Source organism: Rhinopithecus roxellana, chromosome 10 (genome assembly GCF_007565055.1).
Source record: "Rhinopithecus roxellana isolate Shanxi Qingling chromosome 10, ASM756505v1, whole genome shotgun sequence".
NCBI classification, from domain to species: domain Eukaryota; kingdom Metazoa; phylum Chordata; class Mammalia; order Primates; family Cercopithecidae; genus Rhinopithecus; species Rhinopithecus roxellana.
In genome coordinates this window covers 35054050-35076290 of record NC_044558.1, presented here as the reverse complement: position 1 = coordinate 35076290, position 22241 = coordinate 35054050, and the positions used below count along the sequence as shown (strand labels likewise).

Here is a 22241-nt window from a genome sequence, read left to right as displayed (position 1 = left end):
CCATGTGTTGTGGGAGGGACCCACAGGGAGGTAATTGAATAATGGAGGCCAGTCTTTCCCATGCTATTCTTGTGATAGAGAATAAGCCTCACAAGATCTGATGGGTTTTTCAGGAGTTTCTGCTTTTGCTTCTTTTTCATTTTCTCTTGCCACCACCATGTAAGAAATGCATTTGCCTCCCGCCATGATTCTGAGGCCTTCCCAGCCATGTGGAAGTGTAAGTTCAATTAAACCTCTTTTTCTTCCCAGTCTCAGGTATGTTTTTATCAGCAGCATGAAAAAGACTAATACAGTAAATTAGTACCAATAGAGTGGGGCATTGCTGAAAAGATACCCAAAAATGTGGAAGCTACTTTGGAACTGGGTAACAGGCAGAGGTTGGTACAGTTTGGAGGGCTCAGAAGAAGACAGGAAAATGTGGGAAAGTTTGGAACTTCCTAGAGATTTTTTTTTTTTTTTTTTTTTTTTTTTTTGAGGCGGAGTCTCACTCTGTCGCCCAGGCTGGAGTGCAGTGGCCGGATCTCAGCTCACTGCAAGCTCCACCTCCCGGGTTTACGCCATTCTCCTGCCTCAGCCTCCCGAGTAGCTGGGACTACAGGCGCCCGCCACCTCGCCCGTCTAGTTTTTTGTTGAATGACTTTTACTAAAATGCTGATAGCAATATGGACAATAAGGTCCAGGATGAGGTGGTCTCAGATGGAGATGAGGAACTTTTTGGGAACTGGAGTAAAGGTGACTCTTGTTAGGTTTTAGCAAAGAGATTGGTGGCATTTTGCCCCTGCTCTGAAGATTTGTGGAACTTGAGAAAGATGCTTTAGGGTACTTGGTGGGAGAAATTTCTAACAGGAAAGCATTCAAGAGGTGACTTAGGTGCTGTTAAAGGCATTCAGTTTTATAAGGGAGGCAGAGCATAAAAGTTTGGAAAATTTGTAGCATGGCTATGCAATAGAAAAGAAAAGCCCATTTTCTGGGGAGAAATTGAAGCTGGCTGCAGAAATTTGCGTAAGTAGCAAGAAGCCTAATGTTAATCTCCAAAACAATGGGGAAAATGTCTCCAGGCCATGTCAGAGACCTTTGCAGAAGCCCCTCCCATCACAGGCCAGGGGGTAAAAGTGGTTTTGTGGGCTGGGCCCAGGGTCCCCATGCTCTGTGCAGCCTAGGAACTTGGTACCCTGTGGCCTAACTGTTCCAGCCATGGCTGAAAGGGGCCAAGGTACAGCTGGGGCTGTTGCTTCAGAGGGTGGAAACTTCAAGCCTTGACAGCTTCCATGTAGTGTTGAGCCTGGGGTACACAGAAATCAAGAATTGAGGTTTGGGAACTTCAGCCTAGATTTCAGAAGATGTATGGAAATAACTGGATGCCCAGGCAAAAGGTTGCTGCAGGGGCGAGGCCCTCATGGAGAACTGCTAGAGGAGTGAGGAAGGAAAATGTGGGGTCAGAGACCCCACACAGAGTCCCTCCTGAGGAACCACCTAGTGGAGCTCTGAGAAAAGGACCACTGTCCTCCAGACCCCAGAATGGTAGATACACCAACAGCTTGCGTCATGCACCTGGAAAAGCCACAGATACTTAATGCCACCCCATGAAAACAGCTGGGAGAGAGGCTGTATCCTGCAAAGCCACAGGGACAGAGCTGCCCAAGACCATGGGAACCTACCTCTTGCATCAGGGTAACCTGGGTATGAAACATAGAGTCAAAGGAGATCATTTTGGAGCTTTAAAATTTGACTGCCCTGCTGGATTTCAGACTTGCATGGGCCCTGTAACCCCTTTGTTACACCCAATTCCTCCCATTTGGAATGACTGTATTTACCCAATACCTGTACCCCCCATTGTATCTAGAAAGTAACTAGCTTGCTTTTGATTTTACAGGCTCACAGGAGGAAGAGACTTGTGTTGTCTCAGATGAGACTTTGGACTGTGGACTTTTGAGTTAGTGCTTAAATGAGTTAAGACTTTGGGGGACTGTTGAGAAGATATGAATGGTTTTGAAATGTGAGGACATGAGATTTGGAGAGTACATCTTTATCAGCAGTGTGAAAACAAACTAATACACTCTGTCTCCAAAATATATGTGATAGGGACTACCACTTCTCCGATTTTAGATCTTTAAAGGGGAACCAATCTCTGTCATGTCTTCAGGAAACAATATTGTTTTTTATTTTCTATCTTTAAGCTTGGTAATATCAGAGGCTGTATCTTCCTCCACAGCCAAGGACCCAATGTCGAACACTATCCAATAGTACATTTGAGAGCCAGAGAAATGACCATGCAGTAGATCTGCAAACCAAATGGACCCACTGCAAGATAAACTTTAGCTAGTAATATTTTACCTTGCCCCATTCACCTCCATGTAACAGGGCCCACGGTGATACTTTGGCTCTCTGCATATCAATGTCAACCCAGATCCTGTGTCCAATAGTCTCCCAACTGTGTGTATATTCTCCTTTCCAAGTATATATTTACCATGTAAATGTCTATGAATCCATTTGGGAAAGACTAGACAACTTTAAAGTACATACAGAAGGGGGGTACTAAGGAAATCTTTAAAGTACATACCAGTGGTGTTTTTCCTAGGAATTCAGCCACCTCTTTAGTCAGTAGGTTCTAGATCTGAAAACTGTCTGAAATCTAATAATCAAGCAAGGGATCATGATTTTTTTACAACTTACTTCCTTGGACCACTACTAAAACCAGCTGTGCTAGTTCAGATTCTCCACTACTAAAACCAGCTGTGCTAATTCAGATTCTCCACTACTAAAAACAGCTGTGCTAGTTCAGAAGGCAATGTCAAGATAATGTTAGAAGCTCAAGAGATAGTGGTCCAAGAGACTTACCTCCTTGGACCACTACTGAACTTACTAAGACTTACTTCCTTGGACCACTAGTTCATATGCTCCACTACTGAAATCAGCCATGAGAAGTGCAAGAGATTTATTTGTTGATGCGTGTAAAAGCTAAGGCATTAGTATAATATGGGAAGGAAAAAGAAAAAGAGTAACTTTACAGTAAAGAAAACTGACAAACACTACCTCAGCCAGTTGATCCAAGTCAACATCAAGTCATGTTAATAGTGACGTTAATAGTATGCATTTTTGATATGATGAGAATAGCACTTTTCCTCCATGGTCTTCTTCCCAAGAATACATAATCCCAGCCTAACTGTGAGAAAAGCATCAGATGAATCTCAACTGAGGAACATTCTCTAAAATACTGACTAGTACTCTTTAAAACTGTCAAAGTCATCAAAAACAAGGAAGTCTGAGAAACTATCACAAACACAAGGAGACTAAGATTAGAAGTATGTCTGCTCAATGTAATATATCCTGAATGGGATTTTGGAAGGAAAAATAAGAGTATTAAGTAAAAACAAAAAATAAATAAAGTATGGATTTTAGCTTAATGATAATGTGTCAACATTGTTTCATTAATCATGAAAAATGTTCAATGTAAGATGTTAACAATAGGGGAAAGTGGGTATGAGTTATATGGGAACTCCATACTATAAGATTTTCTACAAATCTAAATGTGTCCTAAAATATAGACGTTTCCCTTTGGGAGGCCAAGGTGGGCAGATCACGAAGTCAGGAGATTGAGCCCATCCTGGCCAACATGGTGAAACCCCATCTCTACTAAAAATACAAAAAATAATTAACTGGGCCTGGTGGCGGGCGCCTGTAGTCCCAGCTACTCAGGAGGCTGAGGCAGGAGAATGGTGTGAATCAGGAGGCAGAGCTTGCAGTGAGCAGAGATTGCGCTACTGCACTCCAGTCTGGGTGACAGACAAGTCTCTGTCTCAAATATATATATATATGTTTCTTAAGAACATTTTGTAAAAAGCAATTTATGGCACATGAAAATTACATAAAATTTAAATTACAGTGCCCATGAGAAAAGTTTTTTTGTAACACACACACACACACACACACACACACACACACACACACAATAAATGGCAGGGGAAACAGGAGTAGACAGAAAATGCTTTATACCACAATGTATATCTGATACTTATGAAGGGGACTGGGGCAGGGGGGAAGGACAAAGATTAAGTAGGAAGAGGCTCTGATTGCAACTCTGAGAAAATCTGAGCCCACACAAGGGAAAGCTGTGGCACAAAAATGCTCAATGGAGATCTTTTGTGTTGCGAGAAGTACGTGTTGGGCAAAAATGTCTTAGTACAGTGTCATGCTTAGTCATTGAGTGGGGCCAGGAAAAGTGCGGCCTTGGCTGAAATGCTGTGGCAGATTTCGAAGGTGCTGCAGCTGGAGACTGTCAGCTCACTGCACTCCTTTTGACACGTTCTCTTGAAGGGAAATCTCAGGGATGTGCCTCCATATTGCCACAGGGGTAAAGCAGATTCACCTGAGTAACTGAGAGCAACACTTCACATAGATCAAAGCTGTAGGGAAAAGAAAGAGAGATCAGATTGTTACTGTGTCCATGTAGAAAAGGAAGACATAAGAAACTCCATTTTGACCTGTTCCCTGAATAGCTGCTTTGCCCTGAGATGCTGTTAATCTGTAACTTTGCCCCAACCTTGAGTTCACAAAAACATGTGTTGTATGGAATCAAGGTTTAAGGGATCTAGGGCTGTACAGGATGTGCCTTGTTAACAAAATGTTTACAGGCAGTATGCTTGGTAAAAGTCATCGCCATTCCCCATTATCAATAAACCAGGGACACAAACACTGTGGAAAGCTGCAGGGACCTCTGCCCTGAAAAGTCAGGTATTGTCCAAGGTTTCTCTCCATGTGATAGCCTGAGATACTGGCCTTATGGGATGCGAAAGACCTGACCATCCCCCAGCCCGACATCTATGAAGGGTCTGTACTGAGGAGGATTAGGAAAAGAGGAAGGCCTCTGTCTCCTGCCTGCCCCTGGGAACAGAATGTCTCGGTATAAAACCCGATTGTACATTTGTTCTATTCTGAGATACTGAGAAAAACCGCCCTGTGGTGGGAGGCAAGACATGTTGGCAGCAATGCTGCTCTGTTACTCTTTATTCCACTGAGATGTCTGGGTGGAGAGAAGCATAAATCTGGCCTACGTGTACATCCAGGCGTAGTACCTTCCCTTGAACTTATTTGTGACACAGATTCCTTTGCTCACGTTTTCTTACTGACCTTCTCCCCACTATCACCCTACTCTCCTGCTACATTCCTCTTGCTAAAATAGTAAAAATAGTAATCAATACCGAGGGAACTCAGAGACTGGTGCCGGTGCAGGTCCTCCGTATGCTGAGCGCCGGTCCCCTGGGCCCACTGTTCTTTCTCTATACTTTATCTCTGTGTCTTATTTCTTTTCTCAGTCTCTCATCCCACCTGACGAGAAATACCCACAGGTGTGGAGGTGCAGGCCCCATTCACAAAGCATTTGTACAGCCTATCTTATAGCTTTTAAGGTTTCAAGGAGAAGTTGAGGGGGAAATAACTGTGGGGTTTTGTTTTTAAGAAGGATTTTGACTGAAGAGTCTGAGATTAAACTCTCCTCCATAAGAAAAATAATTCCTGGAGGATGAGATGAAAATTCCAATTGACAAGCAGGTCAGGAAGATCTGAAGCTATATGGTTAGGTCACGGTGTAATGGCCTGCGGATAAGTAACTGTGCTTTCCTGAACTTTTGGATACTGAGCTCAATGCACAATATAACCCAAATCACAGGGCAAGAAGCATATACAAATATTAAAAGGACACAGAAATGCAGTGGTGAAAGAGTGAAAAGTGTTGGACTGGCAAATCTGACAAATTGTTATGAGGAACACCTGACCCTGTTGTTGGTCCAAATGTTATGCGTGAGTAGGAAACTCAGCTGGTGCCACTGAGAGTTAAGTAAGGAAGGGTTCTTTAAGTGGGAACCTTGGAGTAGTCAAAGCTGAAAGACATGGAACCATTTTAATAGAATTGTCCCATTTTAATAGAATGGGGTACAATAGGAAACCGTACTTCTGGCAGAAGGCTGGTGGAGTGCTATAGGGAAGGACATTGGGCTTTTAGATCTAATGATCCTTGATTCAGTTACTCACCACTTTGTCTTTTAAATATAACTACAAGCATCCTAGTGGGTACTGGTTGAGACTATACCTACTAATGAGTGGCTTCCATAATTTTAAGATCAAAGATTCTAATAAGAACTTGAACATTGTATGAAAAGCATTTAAATAAGAAACAGGCAGCTCAGCAAACTGAACTGATTAAATGCAGATAATATATTCATAAACCTGCAAAGGTGAGTAGCATGGAAGGAAACCATGGGATCTATGAACAATGGAAGTCACGTCACTACGGACAAGACTGTCCGCATGAAATGACTTACCTCTAACATTGAAAGCTTGTGCCCCACTGTATGAGACTCTTAATTCATAAAAGGAAAAAAAAAAACAAAACATGGAACTCGACTTATGGATGACAATGCTTGATTAATAGAGATTTGTATTTGAAAGAATGCCAACTAACAGAAAATTTCTAGTTAAAAAATGAAATATATCAGCAAAATTGACAATTATATCCAATGTGGCTGGCATAAACTCCCATTGAGATAAATGGATGAGATAGATAGATACATACATTGATATATACTATTATAGATATCTATGTATATAATAACTCAGTCAATGACTAATGTTCTAACCATTTGTTTTAGCAAGTGAGGCACAGTGAATCAGACATAAAAATACCAATCATGGTGGCTGGGCCGGCGGCACGAGGCGCGCGCGCGCGGGGTCCCGGTAGCGAGGAGGAGGAGGATGTGGCGCGCGGAGGGGAAATGGCTGCCGAAAACAAGCCGGAAGATGATCATGGGAACAGCAATAGTAGTCACGTAAAAATCTTTTTACCGAAAAAGCTGCTTGAATGTCTGCCGAAATGTTCAAGTTTACCAAAAGAGAGGCACCGTTGGAACACTAATGAGAGATCATGATGCAGCCGTCCTTTTGGATTTCTTTTTAATAATGTGTGACCCTTCACCTTTGATCCCCTGACCTGCATTACCTTGGCTCTCACCACACACTTGTTCATGGGCGCAGCAAAGAAGAGGGATCCACAGAGCTGGAGCCGTGAGGGCTGACACATTGGAATGAAAGCTGGCAGAATTCGTAGGGAGAGCTTTCCCATCCTGCCAGCCCCATGTCTGGCTTTAAGACAGTTCTATTAGTGAATTAACTGTTCTCAAAACCCCAAATTAATTTGAACCGAATGTTACTAAAAATGAAATAGAATAAAGTGACCTACTCTTGCCTCATCCAGAGTTACTATGAAGGAGCTCCGCAGCCTGACTGAGCTCTGGAGAGCAGGGCTCTGTGCACACGCCTCCCGGTCCGGAGGCCTCCGTGACCATCCATGATGCCACTCTGTCCCTTCAGCAAGCTGCCTTTTTCTTACTAGCACCTGCCCCAGCGGTGGTATGTTTTCCTGTCAGTTACCATCTTCTTATGAGAATGGAAGCTCCATGAGAGAAGGGCCTTTGTCTTCTCCCTGTGTATCTCCAGTGCATAGGACAGTGTGGACACAGTGCAGAGTCTAAATAAATGCTGTTGAACGAAAAAAAAAAAAAAAATACCAATCATTAGGATGCTGGATTTAAAAAAAGCCATGAGTCTTTAATTTAAAAGTAAATAGTGGTCATATCAATGCCCTTCAGTCACATTCAGAGGTAGAAAGTGAGAGTGACTGAGACTACAAGATACATTTATTTATGAAAGCTTTGGCAATGTTAAGTGCCTGAAATGATTGTGCATAGGGCAGTAAGCTAAGTGTCAATGGACACATTTCCAGGAATTGCTCTTGTTTCTTGGAATTGTCCAGCTTGTAAATAGCCAAAGATATTTATGTATTAGTCAATAAACAGATCAAAAAATTAAATGGCCCATCACCCATAAGACCAACAAGTTTTAACTAGATTTTCTCTCATATTGACATTTTTTTCTAGTTTTGACTTTAACACTGAGGCCTTAACAAGGACACAAAAGGCTATAAAACCAGAGTGTCCACAAAAACAGACCCAGACTTAGATATCAACAGATCAGGGAATAAAATTTTATATTACAAACAGAATAGGAGAGGAAGGACCAGGAAATTAATGTGAAGTGCTTTTCTCAATAATTCATACTCACCACAAAGTAGTAGAATAAATGAATATTAAAATGAGCAATTTAAGCAATTACTAGATAATATTTGGGGTGGCAGAGCATTAAGGAGTAATATTCCATATTAAAAGTATGTGCTACAAAATTCATATTGAAGGGCAATATAGTTGGATCACCAGTTGAATTGTCTAATAGATAGGCTTGGCAATGAGGTGGTAGAGGTAAAAAGTGTAACTTATATCATGATTAGCCAAGTAATATTTAAAACAATTTCTACTCCTGTCATTATTTTAAAAGCAGAGATTGTTATATGTCTCCTAGTTAGAAACATTAAATTCGTATAATCTGTGACTTGCTATACAAATGTTACTGCTACAATTTCATCAATAAATTGCCTCTTAAACCTAAGGCAGATGCCAGCAGAAGGAAATCTTCACAGATGACATACTTAGTAAATGCTTTGAATGTAGGTTTGGAATAAACAGAGGAGAGAGCTTGGTCATGCCATATTTGCTTCTCATTATTTGGAGTATTATTCCAGGCTGTCTCCTCTGATAGAGCAAACATATATAAGGAAAGATGCAAATAGAGAAAAAGATAAGTGGTAGGAGAATCAGGCAACCTTATTTCAGCACTTTAAAGAACAGTAGAGAACAACAGAATGTGCTCTTAGCATTCTTACTTCATATGTCTGTACTCCTTAAGAAAGGATCTGGAGAGAAGGTACTAGCAGTGATCCAGCCATTTTGAGTCTGTTACCATGGACTTGGACAAGAGGCTATCCTGTATGCTCATACAGTGTATGGGCAATAACGGAATGAGCATTGTGGATGTGGCCAATTCTTAATGAGATGGTTGCAATTTGGAAACAGAAGTGGGAAGAGTAGGCTATTTAATCAGTATTATTTCTCCCTAAGAACCCAAGGGAAAATTTACTTGACAGAACAGCCAGCCATAATGCAAAACAGTTGCCATGTTTCAGAATCTATTATTTTGAGGTACGGAAATATACACCAAGTTCCTAAATACAATGGAAAGGATCTAAAAATGGCTCATTCTACATTAATGACTGTATTTTGTGCACAAGCAAAATGACATTGCTTTTGCATGTGGCCTCTAAATCCTATAGGAAAAATATAGTCTTATCATAACATAGTGCAATGATAATTGATTTGGAAACCATGAACCCGAATTAAAAAGATAACTGATTTTTATGAATCAGAGATATAACAAAGAAAAAGCAGTGAAATGAGAGCCCATGAAGAGTTTCTGTTTCTGGATCCTGACCAAGAATGAGAAGATTCAGAAGCTTTGTGAATGTGGACAAGCTAAACTTAGAAATGTTTGAGTCCATTACAGACAACTAATCCCTTTAGCTAAACAGAAGAACCATTACTAATACTAGGCATTACATAATCTAATGTCCATCGTTAGAGAATAGCTGAAGACACTGGGATCACAACTTAAGGGAGCACAAATCTGAACTCACTTTGGCAAAAACGGTGACATGACAAGTCACTAATAACCTCCAGAGTGGGATATGCCCCAGAGGAATTGTTCTCAGGCCTATCTTGTCTTCCCACTGGTGTGAATAGGTTTACCAACATAACACTTCAGTTGTGACCTGTCTCATTATATTATGTGTCCTTGTTTCGTATAAATAAGATAAATCCTTTTTTTTTTTTCCTGAGTCTGATCTTATTTATTTGTTACTCAAAAAGTTATTTCTGACTGGATTCAGACTTAGAAGTAGAAGCTCACAGAGAGAAAAGTCTGCGTCTCTTCGCAATTTGTTCCTGGCGCTTCTCCTTAGCTTCCTTCATTCTTTTGGCCAAAAGTTTAGCATATTCTGCAGCCTCTTCCTTGTTTTTCTTAGTAGGCTGCTTCTTCAGAGCAATACGCCCCGTTTGTGCTGCAAGACACATGGAGTAACAAGACGCTGAATCTTGGGTGCTTTGGTCCTAGGTTTCTTACCTTCTTTGTTTAAGGCCTTTCTCACAACATACTGGCGGACGTCATCTTCTTTAGAGAGATTGAAAAGTTTGCGGATTCTGCTTGCTCTTTTGGGGCCCAGGCGGCGAGGCACTGTAGTATCAGTCAGTCCAGGAATATCCTTCTCTCCTTTTTTTACAATAACCAAGTTGAGAACGCTCAGATTGGCATCCACAATGCAACCACGAACTGATTTTCTTTCTCCCGTTCTCCTTGGTCTGTAACAGGAATCCCCCTTACTCAGTAGCAGGCGGACACGGCCATGGGTCAAGACACCCTGCTTCATGGGGAAACCTTGTTTGTCGTTCCCACCACTGATTCGGACCACATAACCCTTCCATTCTTCACCCAGAGCGTCAGCAGCAACTTCTGTGGCCATACGCTTCTCATAAAAAGTACGAAGTTTGCGTTCATCGTCCACTTCAATGAGTTTCTGGCAGCCAGTGGCTGGGAAGGAGATGTTCAGCTTCATCTTGAAGCAGCTGAACGCCTCCGAGGCGCCACGGAAAAGAGATAAATCCTTTTTTAATGATTGCAGAAACTTTCTACTATATGAGTGCTCTATAAATAATTTGCTTCATTTTATTGGAAGTTCATATTCTTTCTGCCACACTACATAAATAGTGTGGTTGTCAACCTTCATGCTCAAAAGGAGATTCTCCACTACTTCTATTCAGTTCTAAGTCAATGGACATGTGCGAGGTTGTTCTCTTTTTATGCCACTGTCTCCACCTAAGTTTCATAAAGACAAGATAACAAAGTCCAGCACTGTTAATTTGTAAGTTTTCTATAAGTTACCAGTTGATAGGATGAGAAAAACATAGAGAAAGCAGGTTCTCTGAGGCCCTTCCACTATGCTCCAGACCTTCCTCCAAGTCATGGTTAATTTTATGTATCAACTTGACTGTATTAAGGGAGCTGGCAAAGCATTGTTTCTGGGTGTGTCTGTGAGGGTGTTTCCAGGGGAAACTGGGGTGTGAGTTGGGGTACTGAGTGGGAAAGATCCCCCCTCACAGCAGAAGAAAGGTAAATTGTGTGTGCGCGTGTGTGTGTATGTGTGTCTCCTGGAGCTGAGACATCCTTCTACTCCTGCCCTTGGAAATCAGAATTCCATGTTCCCCAGCTCCTGGAGCAGCTCCCCAGATTTCTCTAGCCTTTGACCTCAGACTGAGAGTTATACCATCGGCTTCCCTGGGTCTCAATCTTGCAGATGGTCTATCTGGGGACTTGTCAGCCTCCATAATTGCATGAGCCAGTTCCCCTAATAAATCCCCTCTCACGCATCTCTCTGTATGTATATCCTATTGGTTCTGTCTTTGTGGAGAACCCTGACTCCATCTCCTTTTGTTTTTGGTTGCCACTCTGGCCGCTCTCTCCCAAAGCCCAGGGCTTATATCCAGGGCTCATTTGTCCAGTAGGTACAGTAGGCAAGGGCCTAGGACCAATGATACTTTGAGGGACCCACAACAATGTTCTAATTTTTGTTTCTTTAAAATAAGAACAAAATGAATGGAATAATAATGAACTTAACAAGGAATCCAGCCTAGACTGTATTTGTGTTTATACTAACACAATTATAAAATATAATTTTTCATACTTTTTATGGCAGAAAAGACCCACAAAGGTAAAAGTACCTAGGGACCAGTCCTGCTCACATCTAACAGCTAGATTTGTGATTTCTTTGAGTCTTCAGTATGAGTTTGGGGCACAAAAGTACCTCCTGGAGTAGACATGAAAGAGAAAGGGGAGAAATAATTAGATTAACACTTTGAGATTAAGCCCTGCCATATAAACACATATCTGGGCTCTTGTCCAGTTATTTCATTCAGATAAATTGTTAAAACTGGGATGGTGGGGTATAAAAATATTGAAGGCATTTGATTTGTTTTGCCACAATAATCTTTTGGAAATGTTAATAGCTCCTATCATCTATGAATGAGAGTGCTATCATTAATTTTATTCTGTCAATCTGACAGACTACAAATGCCATCTGCATATTTTAATTTACATTTTTAATGCTAGTGAGGTAGGACACTTTTTAATGCTTTGAAGTTCTTTTATTGTTTGCCTATACAAATTATTTGGCCATTTTTCAGTTGGTGTTTTGTCAATTTATTATTGACATGTAAGACTACATATATTTAGGGATGCCAAACATGCTATGTTATATGGGTTGCAATATCTCTTGCTAGTTTGCCATTTGCCTTAATATTTGCCTATGATGCTGTTTAGAATCTCTTTATATAGCAGGAAAGATGGCTGTCAGTATCCTAGGCCTATCCCTTACATCTCACAAAGGAGAGACTGTGGTGTGTCTTACTAGCTTCAGCCTGAAATTCCTAGGAATGACTCAAATTGACTTATCTTAGACCATGTTCTAATTACTGAATCAATCACTATCCCCAAAGAATGCAGAGAAATATCAAGAAATACTCTGATTGGCCCAATCTGGAATCTGTGCCCATTTTAGCACTTGGAGATGGAAGAACAGGGCACCATAATTGAAGCCAAACCATGGCTACAGAGAGCAGATGGATAGCAAAACGTTCCAGACACAGTAACACTGTGCTTAACCACAGTTAACTGTAGCAGTGTGCCACTGTAATTTTTCCCAGGTTAATAGACAGTAGTCCTGACCTTGCTTTGTGAATAACCAATTAATCACTCAAATATGTTTGGGCACATACCAGACCCAAAAAAATTCCACAATTGTGGCCAAATATAATTTTGAATTTGAAATTTCAGCACTGGAAAATGCTGAATTAAACAAAGTTAAACTGATTTTTCCTATGTACTACAGGAATTCTCAAAGCCTTTGAGATGCCAAGTATGAATTAGGTACAGTTAAACTGTGTGTGGAGTACGCAGAAATTTTTGTGCTTTTTATCATTGAGGACTTTCTCACGTATCTATTTTTTTCAAAAGAATACAGTTTGGTAAAATGTTCCATATATTAAATTATTATAAACACTTGCATTTTTTCTGGACTTTTAATTTTATTCCATTTATCTATTTAGTTAGATTTGTCATAAGAAATGGATTATACTGAGATGCCGTTAACCAAGAAATATCATATCTTCTCCCTCCCCTCAACACCCACTCCCTGGCTACATGAGAACTATGGAAGACAAAGTAATCATTTACTGTTAGCAAGAGTTTTATCCCCAAATCCCACTAAAGAACCACAATGAGCTTGCTTAAGCCGTGTCCAGCTATGGCCTGTGCATTCTCTCACCCTACTACCTAAACCTGGCTCTCACAGCCTACCACTGAGTAGAAATGAAACCCATACCTGCCAGCACCAGAGAAAACAGAAGCAAAGAAATTTAGCATATATATATCACAGGCCTATCCTACGTGGGTAACAGGAGAAGTGTTACAAACTCCAGAAGGAGCTGCCTCAAGGCATGGAAGAAAATAGAGAAAAGAGCACATCTGTGTTTATTAAGACTTTTTAGTTTCTTTGAGTGCTGTACCCAAACAACATGGCCCACTCAATGCAACGAAAAATGATAAATCAAGATCAGTATTCTTGCTAGAGGTAGAGTAAGAGAGCTAGAATGAATATGAGTGCCTGAGCTCCTAAAAGAAGTCAATTTATTCATTCTTCTACCAGTAAAATTATTATGATTAGTATATTTTCCCATTCTGCTTAGAAAAATCACTCATTTTCTTTTTTCAAGCTTTTGTGCTAGTCTCACTTATCTTTTGAATGAACTCTAAGATACTTTTGTCATGTTATAAACAAATCCAATTATTATTATTATTATTATTGAGACGGAGTCTCGCTTCTTCGCCCAGTTTGGAGTACAATGATGCAATTGCAGTTCACTGCAACCTCCACCTCCCAGGTTCAAGAAATTCTCCTGCCTCAGCCTCCCAAGTAGCTGGGATTACAGGCACGTGCCAGCATGTCGGCTGATTTTTGTTATTTTAGTAGAGACAGGGTTTCACCATGTTGGCCAGGCTGGTCACGAACTCCTGACCTCAATTGATCCACCCACCTCGGCCTCCCAAAGTGCAGGGATTACAGGCATAAGCCTCCGCACCCAGCCCAATTAATATTTTTTAAAACTATTTTTTATAGAAGTTTTAGGTTCACAGAAAAAATGAGAGAAAGGTACAGAGATTTCCCATATATCTCCTGCCCCTACACATGCATACTCTCCCCCATTAACAACGTGCCCCTTCTGACTGCTGTATTTGGTGAACCTGCATTGACACATGATAATCACCCAAAGTCCATGGTTTATATTAGAGCTCACTCTTAGTGTTATACATTCTACAGGTTTGGACAAATGTATGATGACATGTATCTGCCATTCTGCAACCATACAGAGTAGTTTCACTGCCCTGAAAATCTTCTGGGCTTTGCCTCTTCACCCCTCCATTCCTCTTCAACCTCTGGCAACCACTGATCTTTTTAATATCTTTTATAGTTTTGTCATCAAAGTATCTCCTATGTTATCTCCTAGGAGTTTTATAGTTTCCCCTTTTCCATTTAGGTCTATGAACAATTTTCATTTAAATTTTTGTGAAAGATGCAGGATCTGTGTCTGGATTAATTTTTTTGCATGATGTGCAGTTGTTCTAGTACCATTTATTGAAAAGACTCTCTTTGCTCCATTTTATTACCTTTGCTTCTTGGTCAAAGATTAGTTCACTATATTTATGCAGGTCTGTTTGTGGGCTTGCTAGTCACACCATTGATCAATTTGTCTAATCTTTTGCCAATAGCATTATAGTAAGTCTTAAAGTTGGATTGTTTATTTAGAAGTGTGTTTATTCGGGGATTTTTTGCTTACCTTTCTGTTATTAGTTTCTAGTTTAACCCCACTGCAGTCTGAACTCAGACACTGTACGATTTCTATTATTTTAAGTATGTTAAGGTATGTTTTACGGCCCAAAATGCAGTATATCTTCATAAATGTTCTATGAAAGCATGAGAAGAATGTGTATTCTGCTGTTGTTGAATGAAGTAGGCTACAGATGTTGATTATATCTAGTTTATTGATGGTGTTACTGAGTTCAACTGTGTCCTTACTGTTTTCTGCCTATTGGATTTACTCACTTCTGACAGAGTTGTGTTGAAATCTCCAACTATAATAATGGTTTCATCTATTTCTCCTTTCATTTCTATCACTTTTTGCTTTATATAATTTTACGCTGTGTTGTTAGGTTCAGTCACATTATGGATAATTGTCTTTCTGGAAAATTGACCCCTTTATCATTAAATAATAGCCTTCACTATCCATGATAATTTAACTTGCTTTGAAGTCTGCTTTGTCTGAAATTAAGATAGACACTCCTGCTTGCTTTTGATTAGAGTTAGCATAGTATATTTATCTTTATATTTAAAGTGGGCTTCTTAAAGACAACATATAGTTGGGTCTTGCTTTTTGATCCACTATGACATTGTTAGTCTTTTAATTGGTAAATTTAGATCATTGACATCCAAGGTGATTATAGATATATTTGGACTAATATCTACCATATTTGTTATTGTTTTCTATTTGTTTTCTTGTTATTTGCTCCTATTTTTGTCTTTCACTCTTTCTGCCTTTTATGGTGTTGAGCATGTTAATTTTGATTCCATATTCTCTCCTTTCTTAGCATATGTCATATATATATACATATTTTTTTTTTTTTTTTTTACTTTTTTAAGTGGTTGCCCTAGAGTTTGCAATATACATTTGCAACTAATCCAAGTCCACTTTAAAATAGTTTGCCACTTCACAGGTAATGGGAGTGCTTTGTAATAACAAAATAATCCTAATTTCTGTTTCTTATCCCTTGTATCATCATTGTCATCCATTTCACTTATATATAAGCATATATAGTATACGCACATAAGACATGTGTATAAGCATACATAATCAAGTACATTGCTGCTATTATTATTTGAACAAACTGTTATCTGTTAGATCAATTAACAAGAAACATACAAGTTTTTATTTCATCTTCACTTTTTCTTTCTTTGATAATCTTCCTTTCTTTGTGAAGATCTGAGTTTCTGGCATAAATTATATTATTGTCCTTCTCTCTGAAGAATTTCTTTTAACATTTCTTGCAAGGCAAGTATACTGGCAACGAATTCTCCCAACTTTTGTTTGAGAAAGGTTTTATTCCTCCTTCCCTTTTGAAGGAATATTTCACAGGGTACAGAATTCTAGGTTGTCATTTTTCCTCCCAGCACCTTCAATATTCCACTCTACTCTCTTCTTGCTTGCATGATTTCTGAGGAGAAATCAGATGTTATTCTTTGTTCCTCTATAGGCAAAGTGTTTTTGAACTCTGGCTTATTTCAGGGTTTTTTCTTTACCTATGATTTTCTACAGTTTGAAATAATATGCCAGTGTAGGGTTTTGCTTTTTGTTTTGTTTTGGCATTTATCCTCCTTGGTGTTCTCTGAGTTTCCTGGATCTGTGATCTGGTATATGATAATAATTTGGGGAAATCCTCAGTCATTATTGTTTCAAATGTTTTTTCTACTTCTTTTTATTTTCTTTTTGGTATCCCCCTTATACATATTTGCACCATTTGTGATTGTTCCACAGTTTTTGGATATTGTTTACTATTTTTTACAATCTTTGTTCTCTTTGCTTTTCAGTTTTGGAAATTTCTGTTGATAAATCTGTAAAAATCAAGGCAAGTGACTCCTCAGCTGTGTCCAGTCTCCTAAAGAGTCTATCAAAGGCATTCTTCATTTCTGTTATGGCATTTTTAATCTCTAGTATCTTTTTAATTCTTTCTTAGGATTTTAATCTCTCTGGATCCATTGCCATCTGTCTTGCATGCTGTCTACTTTTCCTATTAGAGCACTTACCATATTAATTATTGCTGTTTTAAATTCCTGGGCTTATAATTCCTATAACCCTGGCATGCCAGGTTCTGATGAGTGCTCTATTTCTTCAAATTATTATTTGTTTGCTTTTTAGTATGTCTTGTAATTTTTTACTGACAGACATACATGATATACTAGGTAAAAAGGAATTGCTGTAAATAGTTATTATTTAGTAATGTGGTGCTAAGGTGTCAAGGGAGGCAAAGTGTCCTATAATCCAAACATTAGGCCTCAGTCTTTCAGTGAGCCAGTGTCCCTGGAATGTAAAGTGTACAAGTGCTCCTCAGTTTCCCCTCTCTCCTTAGGTGAGACAAGATGGCTAGAGTGGGCTGAAGTTGAGTATTTCCCTTCTCTAACGTGGAGTTGGGTATTTCCTTTCCTCCAAGTCAATTAGGCTTGTATAAAACCCCTGCAGGTTAGGCTCTGGTTAAATAGCTTCTGCTGAGAGCAGACCTTGTTAAGAACAGAGTACTCTGGAGTATTTCAAAATGGTTGCTCTCTCCTTCTCCCTGCCAGAAGCACAAGGTAGGTTTTTTTTGTTTTTGTTTTTCTGTGAGGACCTCGTCGAGTTCCTAGAGGTAAAATTCACAGAAGTTTGGGGTTCCCTTGGAGTTTTTAACCCTCAGACTTGTCTACATTGAACCTCCAGCAACTCATCAATCACAGTTTAGGTTTTCCTATGCTGGCACTGGTTTCTGCAGCAGCCTCTGCTCATGAGTCAGCTCTGGTAAGTCATGACTCTCTTTATTTGCCTGTCTGTCGCTCTAATATTGGAGACAACAGTTTGCCCTGTGTCGTCACCTCACTTAAGTATCCAAAAGGAGTTGATAATTTTTTTTTTTTTTTTTGAGGTGGAGTCTCTCCCTGTCTCCCAGGCTGGAGTGCAATGGCACTATCTCAGCTCACTGCAACCTCTGCCTCCCAGGTTCAGGCGATTCTCCTGCCTCAGCTTCCCGAGTAGCTGGGATTAAAGGTGCCTTGCTATCATGCCTGGCTAATTTTTGTATTTTTAGTAAAGACAGCGTTTCGCCATACTGGCCAGGCTGGTCTGGAACACCCGACGTCAGGAGATCCATCCGCCTCGGCCTCCCAAAGTGCTGGGTTTACAGGCATGAGCCACCGCTCCCGGCCAGAGTTGTTAACTTTTTAGTGGGTTCAGCTTTTTGGTAGGATGGAGATGTGATGTCCAAACTCCCTACATGCAGAATCACAAACCAGAAGTCTTTCAATCAGTATTTTTACTTAGGATTTTTATAATTGGGATCATATTCAATTTATATTTGAGGAAAGAAAAGAACTTTTATCTGAGGAATGTGAGCCCTTTCAAATTATTGGGCCCAGAGAGACATTAAAATGAGACAGCAATCATGTCCTACTTCCCCATTTTGAGCTATTCATCTATTGAAACTACTTGCTATTGCCTACAAATTAAACTAATAATGCCGCACTGGACACCATAACCCACACCCCATGGCTTAACAATGTATAGCCAATCACTAATCAATGTTATTTCTGTAAACCAATGAAAATTCCTGACAAATAACTTTGTATTAGCCCACTCCGTGGCCCCCTTTTTTTTTGCCTTTAAAAATCCACTTGCAGCTGCTGCTAATTAGAGTGTATTCGGGCCATTGAATCCATGCTCCCAGGTTGCAGTCCTCAGCCTTGGCTCAAATGCTCTGCTTATATTAATTTTGCCTCAGCTTCTTCCTTTTTTGTTAACGTAAGTTAGTGAAAATTGTCACTTTTCGATGCAATGTTCTAATTCATGAAATTGGCTCCATATTCATTCAATTTATGGATTGTCTCTTCTCTTAATTGCTTTCCTCTGTAAGATACTGTTTTTCCTCTGCTGCTCAACTGCTGCTTTTCTTTCACTATTTTCTTTCTTCCTTGAGACCGTCTTCTACATCCTCTTTAATCTTTTCTCTCTTGTTCATGATACAATCCTGAATTACAAATAAATAATGTACTAATATGTATATATTTGAGTCCAACTTAACAATTTTATAATTGTTAATGTGATCATGTAATAAATGTAATGCTTAATGCTATAAATTAATAGATTATTCAATGTCAGGGGTATCTGCATACATGTTACTCTCTACCTTTAATGTTAAATTTATCCTAATTATTAAGGCTATGAAAATCTAGTTTCTCAAGCAGATACATTTATTAAATAATCATTCTTTCTTTAAAAAGTAGATTATAATTACAGCTTTAGTATGACATAATCTATTGAACTGTTTACATAACTTAAAGAAGAGTAGTATTTTTATAAATATAATGATTTAAAACTTTGTCTTGTACTAAAACCTCAATACCTGGATGCAAACTACCTGGAATCACTATTTCTATTGTGATTCGTTTGCAGAGGTATAGTAATGCTTATATTGTTACCCTCCCAAGATCCCAAAGAAAATATTTCTCTAAGCAGATTCTATTATATTGCTGTCCTCTCAAGTTAAGGTACTCAGGAATTACCAGCAAAATCTGGATTAGGTGCTGTACTAGTTTCCTAGGGTTACAAACTGGGTGGCTAACATCAGAAATTTATTCTCCCTCACTTCTGGAGGCTAGAAGTCTGAAACCAAGGTGTTGACTGGACCATGCTCCCTCCAAAGCCTCTAAGAGAGGATACTTCCTTGACTCTTCCAGCTTCTTTTAGCCTCAGGAATTACTTGGTTTGTGACAGAATGACTCCAGTCTCTGCCTCTATCTTCTCATGATTGTTTTCTTTCTGTGGTCTCTGTGGGTCTCTGTGTCTTCACACGGCATTTTTTCCTCTGTGTCTGTATTTCTCTTATAAGGACACTTGTCATGTTGGATTTGGGCCCATCCTAATGACCTTATCTTAACTTGATTACACCTGCAAGGACCCTATTTACAAATATCATTTTGAAGTACAAGGGATTAGGACTTCAACATATCTTTTGGAAGGATACAACTCAATCTATAATAGGTGTCTTGGGTGGGATGCTGATCTCTCTCTCTGAATAACTTCCCTTAAAGTAACTTAATTTTTTTCACCTCTCACACAAAGCAGAAACTAGCTATCTCCATTGTATCACCACTCTGATACAGGCACCAGCCCTTCCCTCTATCTTCTTCATGCTTACTGTATAGAGGTGAAGCTGTAGGCAGAACAGCTATCTGTGACTATGAGATAAAAAGTATGAGTGCAATGACCTGAGACCGAGAATTATGAAGCAGGAGTATAGAAAAAGCTTGAAATACTGTTGACATTACATTACATTGATACTGAGCCCTCCCTGGGTTGCTCCTGTCCGCTTTTGGACTTCTTTTTATTTAGAGACATTATACCCTATAGTAAGTAAGTTATTGTAGATGAGTTTTTGTGCAACTAATATGTGTTCTCTCATGTTTGGTTTCTCCCTTGGAAAACAACTTCAAAACAGTGAAATTTGAAATGAAACAGCTTGTTTCTTTTCACACTGGTTCTTGTGTCTGCCATTGGGGAAACTGTAGGCAGACCTTCCCATTCTGGCCCCACCCATCTTTCCCCACTTCCAGACACTAAGCAGGGAGCTCAGACCACTGTGTACTCTGCCAATCAGCCTATTGCCTGAGGCAACAGAGTTTCTCCCGGTAAACAATGATAATGTATATACCCAGCTACATTGGCTGCAGCCAGCTCTTACCCACGAATGCTATCTGCCGGCTTGTAGCTTAAACCACAAAGCCTAATACAAAACGGGCTGACAAAAGTGCATAGGGCTGTAGAAGCAAAGCCAAAACACCCTACAATATTCTCTACAGTCACACACCCTAGGGTGGAGGGGAAGGAAAAGGGGAAAAAAAATTATAGGGAAAGAAACAAAAATAAATCCTACTGCTTATGCAAGCCTATGAAAGTCAATCATGTTTATTAGTGATTAAATATTGGCATATCTTAGAAGTGCAACAGAAGTAGATAGCATCTTTTTAATAAGCAGTATATATTTTTGTCCTATTTTTCTTTGTTTTGTTTTAAATCAAAGTATGACTACATCTCCACACCTATTAATGAAGTTGTAAATTATGATTTCATCAGTGACAGATGTTGTCCTCACAAAAAGGACGATCAGTAGCAACTTTCTTTTCCCATGTGTGACTGTGTTTGACTTTGTCTTTGCTGACTTTAATTTTAGATTTCACATGACCTCAGATACTACCTATTGGTAAATTTCATGGTTGGTTTCTGATCTGGCTGAATGTTTCTTAATCCTTTCTCTCTCTCTGGTTCAGCTTTCCTAGCACTGACCTTTACCTAAATTGTTAAGTCTCCTTGCAACTGGCAGTCCCAAGGAATCCTGTCTGAGTCTACCTATGTTGGGTTGATAAAATTAGTAACCCCTAGTAAGAGTGATCAAGAGAAAAACAGAAAAAACAAAAATTACCAATATCAGGAATGAAACAAGGGACACCACTAGAAGTCCTAGAGAAATTTAAAGAATAAGAAGGTGAATAACTTTGTTAATAAATTCAACAATTTAGATGAAATGGACAAATTCTTGAATGAATTTCGAAAACAAACATGACAATAAAGAACAATTCTGAATAGCCTCATGTTAAGAATTGTAAAGGGTCTAAGATTTTATCCTAATTGCAAGCTAACAAGTTAGTAACACTTTCAAGGAAAGAAAATACAAGACCTCTGGGTCAGAGATAAACAACTGTATTTTACTCATAGCAATGGTAATGCATTACAATTTTTTAAAACATTATTTTCTTAAAATTTATTTTTATTTGAATATATGTATATATAATTGTAAAAATTGAATAATTTTCTCAGTATGTAAAAATAAAAGCTGTCATTGGAGCCACTGATGACAGGACATTTTTTAAAAAGCTATTTTAGCAAAGAAACTGCAAAAAGAAAACAGGAAAAAAAATTGGCAATCAAAATGTTCAAAGGAAACAGCAAAACTGCTGTTGAAACCACCACTTCCTTTGAGTTGAGCAAGTTCAAAATAATGTTTCTCAACTGTGAAATTAAGCTAAAAATGTATAGCTAGCTGAATAATATAAATATTAATTCAATGTTATCACACTATATGGCCTGCATTATCTCTTGGACTTTTTACATCATGTATTCCCCCCTGTAAGATAAACACTCAGATGCCTTACAAATTTAGATGCCTAACAAGTTTAACTGATAAATGACTAAATCTACCCATAAATGCTATCTACTGGCTTGAAGTTTAAACCACAAAGCCTAATATAAAACCTACTGACAAAACTGCATAGGGTTGTAGAAGCAAAGCCAAAACACCCTATCCAACATTCTTTACAGTCACACCCCCTAGGGTGGAGGGGA

General features: G+C 39.2%; 1 pseudogene across 1 annotated transcript; it reads right to left on the bottom strand.

Annotated features, from left to right (window-relative positions):
- Positions 1 to 9773: 9773 nt before the first annotated feature.
- On the bottom strand, positions 9774 to 10588 carry LOC104661841 (annotated as a pseudogene). The gene has a single exon (XR_747898.2). The product of XR_747898.2 is annotated as a 40S ribosomal protein S6 pseudogene (transcript).
- Between the last annotated feature and the right edge of the window lie 11653 nt (positions 10589 to 22241).